This window comes from Protopterus annectens, chromosome 2.part0 (genome assembly GCF_019279795.1).
Source record: "Protopterus annectens isolate FY-2018-M chromosome 2.part0, PAN1.0, whole genome shotgun sequence".
NCBI lineage: Eukaryota > Metazoa > Chordata > Ceratodontiformes > Protopteridae > Protopterus > Protopterus annectens.
In genome coordinates this window covers 1,637,463,543-1,637,476,485 of record NC_056728.1, presented here as the reverse complement: position 1 = coordinate 1,637,476,485, position 12,943 = coordinate 1,637,463,543, and positions in this window count along the sequence as shown.

Below are 12,943 nucleotides of genomic sequence, written 5' to 3'. Positions count from 1 at the left end.
GATCATGCTATCCCAAATAAAACCATGACTCCTCCAAAACAGGAGACCTGTCTGGTTGACCCCAGCCATATATAAGCTGTACAACAGAAGGAGGAAGCTATTACATAACAGAGCACTATCCCACAGAGGGAGGACATCTCTGAACAGTATTGGCAAGACACTTCAATCCCTCATATAATCCTCACTTGCATGTTTTGACAGTGAAATTGACCAGACACTACAGATAATCACAAGGCCTTCTTTAGTTATGTCAGGAATATGTGTGGAAACAACCCAGATATGCTCTGAATTGTTGCATAACAGCACAAAATATGCCAAACCTACAGACATAGCCTACACCCTGGCAGACAGAGTCTGCACAAACGCCCCCCCCCTTACCCCCCAAGGGTACAGATGCCCATCCCAAATGAATGTAACCTCCCTGACATCACAGATGCACAGGTGAAAGGTGCCCTCTCCACAGCAAATAACACAGCATATGTATGGGACCGGACTGTGTCCCAGGCTGTGTCCTACACGAGCTCTGAGTAGAAATGAACACTCACATTAAGTCACTGTTCCAACTTAGCCTTACTACAGGATATGTACTCTGAGAATGGCATACAGATACAGTGCTCCCACTCCACAAAGCTGGTGCCACAACGGACCACAGGAACTATCACCCCATAAGCCTGACTAGTGTGGTAGAAAAAGCTATGGAGCGTATTATCATGGAAGTCATAATCAAAAACATTGTCAGCCTCCAGACAGTGGATCATACACAATTCGGCTTTGTTAAGGGCAGATCTTGCCTCTTACACATAGTTCATATCTTTGAAACGGTTACTGAAGCCATGGACGAGGGCAAGGTAGTTCACACAGTCTACCTGTACCTTGCAGAAGCCTGCAACACAATACCCAACTCAGGCATCATACATATGCTTATCAGCTTAAATATCAACCCCTATATCACTAGATGTGTTGCTATCTGCCTCAGGGATGGAACCCACATGGACAGAATTGCAGGTGCCATGTCCAATTCCAGACCAGTTACAACTGGTGTCTCACTGGGCTCAGTTGTGGGACCTGTCCTGTTTGGTATGTACTTCTCTGAGGTTCAGACTAACATAGGGGGATTATGTCTAACAAACGTCACAGATGACTACTAACCGGGGGCCATAAGCAACACTGCAGCTGACACATGCTTCCTCCATAAGGGTCTCACAGAGATGGATGCTTGTTGCCAGACCCATGGCCTCGTGCTAAATGCGAAGACATGCATAGTCATCCCCTTTGGGGAAAACAAGGTGCACACAAATCACCACATAAGTGGTAATCCATTAAGTACAGAAGATGTATTTACAGATTTGGGGACCAACATAGATCGTAACCTCTCCTTTGCTAATCACATTGACAGAGTCATTGCAAAGACCTTTATATAGCCCTCCTTATCACATGGGGGTTTACATGTAGATCATGGGAGGTCACTGTGGCCCTCTACTAGTCACTCATCAGGCCCATGTTTGACTACAATGGCCCTTTTGGGGTGTACCTTACCCAACACCTGCAGCAACTACAGTGTCCACAACAGTACCTCCCCAAGAGGATCATGGGCTACACACAGATGTCCTATGAAGCTCAACTAAAGGATCTCCAGCTCTACTCAGTTGCTTAACGCCTACTCAGAGGTAATCTATGCCTGACATACACAGCCGTGTCAAACCCAGAAGTAATGGACATGCTCCACCTCATAACATCCAAGACCCTTAGAGCTACACACTCCAGGGACTTAAACCTCAGCACAAAACTAAATAGGATATGCTGCAGGGACAGATTCATTACCCAGAGGCTCCCCTCACTCTGGAATTGAATCCCAATTAAAGTTAGACATAGCCCTCGCCAATCCTCTTCCAGCAAAATCCAGCCGCATGGATGGGAGATTGCAAATTCACCCCTGGGATCTCCACTGTGTCCCTGCTTGACAGAGGCACAGCAAACTAGCCTTAAAGGGTGCCTTCTGTGACTTACTTTACAGAGGCACAGTAGGCTACTCTACTGGGGAGGCGGATGCCAAATACACTCTACCTAGGCTTATAAATTCCCTAGGGCAGACAGCCTAGTATCGACCTCTGCACCTATGTTTATGTTGGGGATGCACAATATTTGTTGCTGATACTGTTTGCAGGTCTTTATTGCCGTAGCTTTCCCAGTTTCTATGAACAACTTGTGTATCTGCGTAACATGTTTGATCATGACAGGGTTCCAGTATATTAATATATGTGTCTGTTGTCATTTAACTGTGTGCACAGGGCAGATTGCTGGATCGTGGGAGGTTCCTGGCTTAACACATACAACTGCCAGATATGTGTGGCCGACTGCTATACTCAGACATGGCCTAAGTGTGTGAGCATGCCCAGTTCAGGCTTTCCATGGTTTGTTGCCTGACATATGTCTCATTTATCCAAGTGTGTGAGCATGCCCAGTGTGACCTTTCCATGATCTGAAGTCCACTACATTTGTGGCTGTGTGTGAACATGACCAATACTGACATTTATGCTGTGTGTGTTGGAAGTCATGTTGTGTTCTTACTGCCAGACTCCTTTGTGTCATAACTCAACAGGGATTGTGCTGTGCCTGCAGGGTTTCCATGGGATAGTTTGCAAAGACTTGTCAACATTCTTTCATACTGGCTGAACACTGCAATGCTGTTATGGTGTACTGGTTCAGTACTTTCACTATGATGCACAGTATCATGGGTTTGAGTCCCATCACTGCTTTAAATGTTCATACTGAGCAGATCAGACTGGTTAAGAGCCAGTTGGGCAACTATGAGCATGTTGCATTTTGTTCAGCTATGGCCTACTTAAACCAGGCTTGTCCAACATTGCCGTGTATTCACCAACTTGGGTGGACATTGCCAAACATTACTCCACATTGACCACAGTTGTACTAGTTGGTGTGTGATTCTCTTCATAGGTTCATACTAGGCTATCTACCCTAGGGCATTTATAATCCTAGCCAGAGTGTGTTTGGCATTCAACACACATTTTAAGTGGAGCTTGCCATGACATTTTTCAAGGTTAGTATACTGTGCCTCTGTCTAACAGTGACATAGAAGTGATACCCAGGGTAAACCTACAATCTCCCATCCACTCATCCAGATTCCTCTTGAAGAGAGTCAATGAGGGACTCTGGCTAACCTGGAGTGGGAGTTTACTCAAGAGTGGAGGGAGCCTCTGGGTTATGCATCTGTCACTCCAGCATGTCCTATTTATTTCAGTCCTGAGGTTCAGGTCTCTTGAGCGCGTAACTTGATGGGATTCTGATTTTCCAAGGTGCAGCATGTCCATTGATTCCAGGTTGGACATGGCTTTATACATCAGGCACAGATCACCTCTGGGCAGGTGGTATGCCACTGAGTGGAGCTGCAGTTTCTTTAACCGGGCAGCAAATGGCATGTGTTTGAGCCCTTTGATCCTCCTGGTGAGGTACTTTTGTGATCTTTCCAGCTGCTTCAGGTGTCTGATAAGGTACATCCCACAAGGGGCATTGTACTCAATTATGGGCCTGATGAGGGATGAGTAAAGAGGCACAATGACCTCCCCTGATCTAGATGTGAATACCTTCATGATTAGGTGGGCTATATGAAATGTTTTTCTAAACACTTTGGCCACGTGGTTGTCAAATGAGAGATTGCTATCAACTTGGGTCCCCAGGTCCCTTATCACTTCTTCCATACTTAATGGGTTACCACCTATGTGGTAATTTGTGGGCACTTAGTTTTTGCCAAAGGGGATGATATACACTTTTTGCGTTTAGCTTGAGGACATGGCTCTGGCACCAGTGGCCTGTTTCTATGAGGCCCTTTTGTAGGATGCTTGTGTCAGCTGGAGGGTCAATTATGGCGCCCAGTTTGCAGTCATCTGCAAACTTGTTCAGCCACAGTCCTTCTGTGTTGGCCTGTACCTCCGAGAAATATATACCAAACAAGGGAGGTCCCAGGACTGAGCCTTGTGGGATGCCACTTGTAGCTGGTTTGGGGTCTGACAATGCTCCAGCATTTCTGCCCATGTGGGTTCTGTCTTTGAGCCAGTTTGCAACCCATCTAGTGACATAGGGGTTTATATTGAAGCTGGTGAGCTTATCTATAATGACCAAGTGGGGTATTGTATGGAAGGCTTTTGCGAGGTCCAGGTAGGCTGTGTGGAGCACCTTCCCCTCATCAATGGCCTTGGTTACTGTTTCAAATGACTCAACCAGGTTTAAGAGGCAGGATCTGCCCTTAACAAAGCCAAACTGGGTAGGATCCAGTGTCTGTAGGTCCCCAATATCTTTATTTCTGAGGTCCATGATGATCCTTTCCATAGCTTTGCAGACCAAGCTAGTCAGGCTTCTGGGCAATAGTTTGCAGTATCCATTGAGGCACCACCTTTGTGGAGAGGGACCACTGTTGCTGTACACTGCTCTTTGGGTACATATCCTGTGGTAAGACTGAGATTGAACAGTGGTTTTATGTTTGTGTTCAATTCTTCTTGGGGTTCATGTTGGACACAGCCCAGGACACTGTCTGGTCCCATTGATGCTGTGTGTTTTGCTTTGGAGAGGCTGGCTGTTACCTGAGCATCTGAGATGTCAGGGGGCCAGCACTCTGCTGGGATAGATATTTTCCCTTTTGGTAGGGAGGGGGGAGAGGTTTGCACTGAACCTGTCAGCTCGGATGTTGGCAATGTCTGTGGGTTTTGTGCATTGTTTGTCATTTTGGACTAATTCTGAGCATATCTGGGAATTCCCACCCAGGTTCCTACCATAACTAAAGAAAGCCTTGTGATTATTCTTAGTGTCCTGTACAATTTGTATCTCAAAGATGGCCTTAGACGATTTTATGTGTGGCCGTAGTTTTTCAATAATACTGATCAGAGCTGCCTTCCCTTTTTGGGATTTTGCTCTATTATATAGTAGCTTCCTCCTTGTATTGTATGGCTGGGGTCCACCAGACAGGATGCCTGCCTTTGGAGGACTGGATCTTGGTTTTATTTGGGATTGCATGATCCATGCATTCCTGAAGGTGTTCATAGAATGCGTTTATAAAGGGTTCTGAGGTCTGGGCCGTATTTTCTACAGGCACAGGGGCTATGAAGGATTCCACCTCGGTTTTGAGGAGTGTGACATTTGCTTTAGTGAAAATTTTTCACTGTGGTTTTCTGGCCATGGTCTGGGGTCGGGATGTGAATATCCAGTGAGATTACTCTATGGTCTGATCTTACCAGTGAGGGATACACTTCTGGTCTTGGGCATAGAGTCCCCATGTTGGTGATGATCAGGTCTAGTATGTTTTCCCCTCTTGTGGGAGTGGTAGCAAGTTGTTCCACAGCATTTGAGTTTATAACTTCTAGGAACCTTTGGGCTAGGGTGTTACAGCTAGGGTAATGCTCCCAGTCTATGTTTGGGTAGTTGAAGTCGCCCAATATAATGGTGTTTGGGGAGACCTTCATATTTTCATGTGTTCTCCAGTCAGCCAAGTGTGGTTCCTGGGTTTAGGAGGGTGGTCTGTAGCAGGCTATGAACTGGAAGGCGGTTTTACCCACTGTTAGTTGCACATGGATAGTCTCTGATGCTTCATGCTGTGCCACCAACCTGGGGGTGTGGGTATCTTTGACAAATATTGATACTCATCCTCTTTTTGTAGTTTGCTCCATGTTTTCCGGCTGTAAAGCATGGTATGAGGTGTAACCTGTTAGTGCTAGGGTGCTCTTGGGAGCCTTGAACCAGGTTTCTGTTACTGCACAGATATCAACATTCTCCATGCTGAGGAGAGTTTTGAGTGTGTGCATCTTGCAGTTTAGACTTCTGGCATTGAGTAGCATTACTTCTAGTTTCTTATCCCTTGTGATACCTATGGAGGTAGGTTTGTCTTTTGAGCATTACCTAAAAAAGGCACTATGGGGGTGACAAGAGCCTTTGGCAATATCCAAAAGGCCACAGGTGACAGGTGAAAGCCATCCCTAGCGAAGCATCATGTCTTGTCAAGCATGTCATCCCAGGCTGACAGGCATTGGATCCCCTTTCACTGACACCAATACTTAAGCCAATTGTTGTAATTGATCATCTTGTCTTCATATTGTGGCATCATGTTTGGTGAGGGTAGGATGATACTCAAGGTCATCAAGTTTGCATATACTACATGGTGGTAAATGCTGTTTAGCACTACCTTACATTGCTTAACACATGGCAATCATGCCTCGGGTGGTGCTGCAGGGCTGCCTATGTCGGATGCACATACTACACTCCCTGCACATGTTTGAAAGCAGGTTGTGTCAACTTACGCATCCCTTTCACTATATGTGGGCGTCAGAGAGAGGTATAATTTCCAGGGTTCCTACTGAGCCAGTGTATGTGCTATGCGTTGCCTCTTTGCCAAGGCCAAGGTACACGGGGCACGCCTCCTTCTGCCTACTGGGGCAGGCTCAGGTTGTTCCTCCACTGAGCCACGCTCTGCCTGTGATGGCCTTGGCAATGTTGGGGGGGCTGATTGGCCCAGGCCTATGCTGGTCCTGCTGCAGCTGTTTTTGCAGAATTATATTATGTAGCATAGCACATACCTTGACAATTTGGGTACATGTAGTTGGTGAGTATTGCAAGGCTCCACCAGATGTGTCCAGGCACTGGAACCATGACTTGAGCAACCCAAACACACGCTCAATTACATTTCATGTTTGTGCATGTGCCTCATTATGGCGTTCCTGTTCAGGTGTGTCTGCATTTCTGATGGGTGTCATCAGCCACGGCTCCAGTGCATAGCCAGCATCCCCCACTAAGTGACCATGTGGGATGTCTCCATTGGCAAATGTCTGGTACAGTTGCATCAGATGCCAGATATGGGAATCATGGTAGCTTCCAGGTAAGCCAGCACACACATTCATTATTATGCCCTGGGCATAACACACGACCTGGCAGTTGATGGAGGGGAAGCCCTTGCGGTTAATGTAGGCCCTACCCCGCTCACCGGCTGGTGCTTTGATGCATATATGCGTGCAGTCTATTGCACCCACTACCTCAGGGTATATTGCTATTTGCTGGAAGAGACGCATATTTCTGGCCAATACCTCATGGGAATTGGGGAAATATACATGATCACTGACATGTGCTGACATGGCATCCAGGAACTGGTGCAGTACCCTGGATGCTAATGCCTGTGATATCCCCATCATATCACCAGTTGATCTCTGGAAGGTACCTGTTGCTAGTATTCTTAGGCCAACACAAACCTTGGTTTCCACTGGGATGGTTTCCCCTCTGTTGGTTCTGTGAGTGAGGCGTGGCCTGCATAGCTCAACAGTTTGCTGCAGGAGGTCTCCACTATCTCCAGCTCATGTAACTCCTGGTAGGTGACCCTGGACCTGTACACTCTTCTCCGTCTCCTCACTGTGGGTTGTCTGGCAGCATTTGCATTGTCACCACCCTCAGCATGTTGCATATGTCACCTTATAACAGCAATGGCAGCCCCTAGAATTTTTTGTCTGAGTGTAGCTTTTTCAGTTTTCACTTCTAGTAGCTTACTCCAGTGTTGCAGTGTCTCTTGAGAGTAACAAACTGCACTTTGTTTGCAGAGTTTTAAGTGCTGGGCTGGGCTAGTGTTCTGCCTGTGTAATTGCCTGATTCTGATTGTTTTCACCTGCTAGCTCTACTAGTATTCCCTGGTAGCTTCCTACTATTTGTTGTGCTTCCATTTTCCTTTCTGTTTCCTCAGGGGGGAGCGATGCACATGCAAGTGCAGACACGCTCACAGCAGCTCACACGCATGCACACATGCTTAGATGGACTACAACTTGCTTATTTGGGTCAAAACACGCGCACATCAGTGCAAATGCACTTACAGGTCTTTAAACAGCCTTATACATGCTTACTCCAGCTTAAACGCGAGCACTCTGTCTTAATCGGGTTTACAGGCGCGCACACGCGTGCATACCTGCTCAGCAAGAAACTTTGGTGTTTTCCACAGTATACACCTTCCATTTCTTGGCTTTCCCTGGCCTACCTGTTGACACACCTCTTTCCATGATGTCTAACTGACAGCTGACACATGCCACTCTGCTCCTATGAGCTTCACTACTTTTATACATACCCCCCTTGTGATGTCACCTATCTCCTACTTTGTTACTCCCCATATCCTACTCCTACACTCCACTGACTGTGCTCATTTGCTATGTAAAAGTGCGATTCACTATCCTAACACTCATTTACATAGGATTGCCTACTAATGTTTGGTTACATGTCTTAGACTGGGCTTCTCCCCTTAGCAACCCCTACTCTGTGGCCATGTTGTCTTCAGCCTGCTATTCCATCGAACTACGTGCTCGAGAGACTTGAACCTCAGCACTGAAATAAATAGGACATGCTGGAGGGACTGATTCATAACCCAGAGGCTCCCTTCACTCTGGAATAAAATCCCAGTCCAGGTTAGGCAGAGTCCCTCATTGACTCTCTTCAAGAGGAATCTTGATGAGTGGATGGGAGATCGTAGGTTTATCCCGGGTATCACTTCTGTGTCACTGTTAGACAGAGGCACAGTATACTAACCTCGAAAAAGGGCATAGCAAAATAAATTTAAAATGGGTGGCGAAAGCCAAACAGATTCTGGCTAGGCTTATAAATGCCCTAGGGCAGATAGCCTAGTATGAACCTATGAACCTATATGGTTGAGGAAGCATGCCAATGGCCAAATATACAGGCATTGGAAAAGTTCCCAGATGCAAAATTAAAATAAAAATATTTTTTTTTTCGGTGATTTCCGATGTTTAAGCGTAGCGCAGTGCTGCACAAATGGGGTGCGCTAAAAAAATGATAAAATAAGAAAATAAAAGCCATAAACATGGAATCTATGAAAACTGTTAAATTACAATGTAAGTATATGCAACCTTTATTTGGAGCTGACAAGGCTCCATTGTGCTATTTGCAGAACAGTACTCAGCTGTCAACTGAGTACATTTCTGCAGCTAACACGGCTCCTACTCGGACAGGTTTGTGCTTCCTGGATCGCAAATTTACCTCATTTGCATGCCTTTCGGCTGCAAGTGAGGTAATTTGCATATCCCAGCCCTGTCCGTATAGGAGATGTTTTAGGAGCTCTCTTACACGCCCCTACAAGCTGTTCCTCGATCGCTCATCGGACATGATGGCTGCATGGAGTCTTACTCTACTCATACACTCCGTGCAAGCCATCGTGAATCCGGTCCAATGTATTTTTCATCCAGCTAGCACAAGAATGATATTTTGCCTGTCCACAGCATTCTTTGATTCCATTATAACTTCTGGGCTATAACCTCTTGAAGAAGGCAATTCCAGTCATTCGTCAGATTGTTTGATTAAGTAGGTACTACTCCACATCTCTCTTAAGACTTTCATCTTATATCTTCAGAAAGATTCCTTTTCATGTGGCAAATTCTTTTATTGTGTCTAAATTCTTAAACTATCTCTCAGACTTCATTATTTCAGGAATGGATTTTGATGAAAACAATTCACCATTCTTGATATCTTTCTAGTTTCTCTGTTGTCTCTACAAACTTGCAAGAATGCAAGGTCTCGAGAACAAGAAAACACAGACACACACACACACACACACACACACACACACACACACACACACACACACACACACACACACACACACACACACACACACACACACACACACACACGTGCATATGCACAAGCACACATGCATGCACATATGCACACACTCACAAATGCACATATGCACACAATCACACATGCACATATGCACACACTCACACATGCACATATGCACACACACGCACACACACACACACACACACACACACACACACACACACACACACACACACACACACACACACACACGTGCATATGCACAAGGTCACATGCATGCACATATGCACACACTCACACATGCACATATGCACACACACACACACGCACACACACACACACACACACACACACACACACACACACACACACACACACACACACACACACGTGCATATGCACAAGCACACATGCATGCACATACGCACACACTCACACATGCACACACTCACACATGCGCATAGGTACACATTAACGCACAAGTCCCAGAGTGGAGTCTTGCCAGCTGTCAATATAGAAGGAGAATACTTTCTGTTTTTCTCTGGGGAGAAATTTACCTCTGCATGAAAAAATTCAGCTTTCTTTACCAGATTGTCTCACTGCTTACTTACCTTTTTTGTGATGTGATTTAGCTATGCCAGTTGTCTTCTGTAGTTGCTACTGCTTTGCCTCAATTGCAAATTATCGTTCTCTTTATATGTACTAAATGTCTTTACATCATTCTTTCAAAGTTTTTAAGTCATTTTCATTTTTAAGCATTTTCTTGTACATATTTTCTGTTTCAATATCTAGACACGGTTTGTATAACAAGGTCACAATATCAGGTAAACTGTTTACTTGCACTACAATCATTTGGACATTCCATGTTTCACTAATCCTGCCCCTTTCCACCCCATCCACATTCAAGCTGAGTGTACCCTTCTTCTCATTCCTTTACTGATATTAGTACAGTCACCCCATGACATACATAAGTAATTTCTCTGACAATCTGACACATACATATACATTCTACTTTTACATTTATCTTTCTATATATACATATATACATATCTCTCTCTATAAATATATATATATATATATATATATATATATATATATATATATATATATATATATATACATACATACACACACACACACATATATATATATATATATATATATATATATATATATATATATATATATATATATATATATATATATATATATATATATATATATATATATATATATATATATATATATATTTATATATATATATATATATATATATATATATATAGGCCTACTTTGGAAGCTTGAAGTTTCAAAACTTCAAACTTCATATGGCCGAGACCATAAGATCGAAGGTTTGCACCTTTGAATGGTTTAAATGGAGATCACCCTACAGTGAGGAATGGGATATTTACCGTTCTCTTCACTGTTGTGCGATTTCAGAGTTGGTATATTTCATTAGCAGGGGACGTGGGGGGTGCAGGTAGGCAACACAAAAAAAAATTATGTTTTTATTTTTTTTTTATTGAAGTTTCAAACTTTCAAAACTTTGATGATGATAGACCATATGAAGTTAGAAGTTTTGAAAGTTCGAGCTTCCAGAGTAGATCCATATAAATATAAATATATATATATATATATATATATATATATATATATATATATATATATATATATATGTTTACTATCATTTTGGCAATCATTTCAATGTTGAATTTCTAAATAATGTGACCAAAATGTCACAAGAAGGGAATGCAGATGACTACATGTTCATCTACCCAGAACTGTCCTCTTTTCTGGACCTGTGCTAGCACTTTTTCCTGTGGCCACGTAGGTCAGGAGATTCGATATTTGACATTGTTCGAACAAGTAATCATCTGTATTCTCATCTTGGACCTTCTGGCCTCGTTTTATATACATATATATATATATATATATATATATATATATATATATATGTGTGTGTGTGTATTTTACATTTGTTTACCAGGAAAGTCTGACTTGGAATGAAGCCAATTTTCAGCAGAGGCACAGGGAGAAATGCTTCAGATGCATGTCTTTGAAACATGGGAGGAAACTGGATCACTCAGAGGAAATCCACACAAACGCAGAGAGGGCAGGCAGACTCCGCACACAAGGCACTTCAGCTGAGAATAAAAGTGGGGAACCTCTTGCTGTGCGGTGACAATGCTACGGCTGTACCACTGAACAATCCATATAAATATAAATGCACATATATCCATATGTTTATATACATATATATATATATATATATATATATATATATATATATATCTATACAGAGAGAGAGAAAGAGAGAGAGATACACACACACAAACACATACGCCCCCAGATTCACAAATCCTTCGTGTAAGACTTAATAAGTCTTACTCGGAGGCTGCAGTTGAACAGTATGATGTCAGCGTGCCATGAATATGCATGAGGGCACGCTGACCCAACTGTAAGTCCTACACGGACCGTGTAAGAAAGCAGGGGGTATGTCCGACTGCCGAGCATTCTAAATGTCCACTCCCCTGCAAGTGTTTAAAATAAAAGGAAATAAACAAGAGCGAGTCTGCTCAAATGTCCCTGCACCCAACACCTCTCTGCCTAATATTGTAAACCCCCATCACACATCTAAAATGCATAGCAATAATTTTTTTTTTAAATACTCAAAATAGCTGCCCGTATTTGCGCGTGTGTGCACGGGTGTGCCCATTGCTTAGCTACAGTTAGCAATTCTCACATGGAAGAGCATAAGAAAGAATGTTTATGCAAATCACACCAAATATCAATTGCGTAATGGTACAGCGTTCGCACAAAGAAAAGGCATTCATGGTTCAAGTCCCACCACTCCCTTTCATATTTATTTTTTAAATCAGTATATGGAATAATACCCAACATATATGTTTAAACATAACTAAAAAGCAGTGAAATGGCCAATGTATCAGTGAATAAAATAAATATTTTAAAGGATCCCAATATAAAATTGCCCGCAGTTAAGCTGCGCTTCACCCAGCGCAGTATAGTTGCCCATAGCTAACTTGCACTTTACCCAGTGCAATGTAGTTGCCCATAGCTAAATCACACTTTACCCAGCGCAAAATAGTTGCCCAAAGCTAAATAGAGCTTTACCCAGTGCAATCGGTTTGCGTGGAGGTGCGCGCCGCACCAACCAGCACACCATCGGGCAACGTGGAGCAATGTAGAGCAAAGTCGCTTAAACACAGCCACGCCCCTATCCTGTCTGGATAGTAGTAAAATAAAAAGCAATGATAAGGTTTGAACCCAGGACACTGTGCACCATAATTAAAGTACTGAACCACTAAGCCATGACAGC